Below are 510 nucleotides of genomic sequence, written 5' to 3'. Positions count from 1 at the left end.
GAAATGTTGTATAAATCAGTGTGAATGATATAAGAAAAAACCTTCAGAATATAGAGAGGAATAAAACTGTGAAGTTCGGTGTTTGTAAGAGAAAAAAAAACTCTTTAAAGATTGAAATCTACAGACACAAAGAGATAAAGTGCAATGAAATAAACACTTCAATGTGTATTCAGGAGGTTTTCTGTGCACTAGACTGAAAGAAGACTGAAACACAGTCTGCAGGGAAATGAAGCAAATGCGCAGAGACACACAAATCACATCCCAAACTCCTGACCCGAGCCTGACTTTCACAGCATCTGTTTTCTCTCAGTAACAACTGCATCATATTCCAGACATCTGAACGAAACCCTGACTGTCCAACGACCCGTCTGAGATAAACGAGACTGAAGTCCTGGATGATTTCAGTGTTTCTGGAGGAGTCACTGAGCGTATCAGATCATATTCTGCATATACACTCACATATATACAGTGGTGGAAAGAGTACTAAGAAATTGTACTTAAGTAAAAGTA

Source organism: Sinocyclocheilus grahami, unplaced genomic scaffold (genome assembly GCF_001515645.1).
Source record: "Sinocyclocheilus grahami isolate Dianchi unplaced genomic scaffold, SAMN03320097.WGS_v1.1 scaffold1427.1, whole genome shotgun sequence".
Taxonomy (NCBI): Eukaryota; Metazoa; Chordata; class Actinopteri; order Cypriniformes; family Cyprinidae; genus Sinocyclocheilus; species Sinocyclocheilus grahami.
This window is presented reverse-complemented; position numbering follows the sequence as displayed.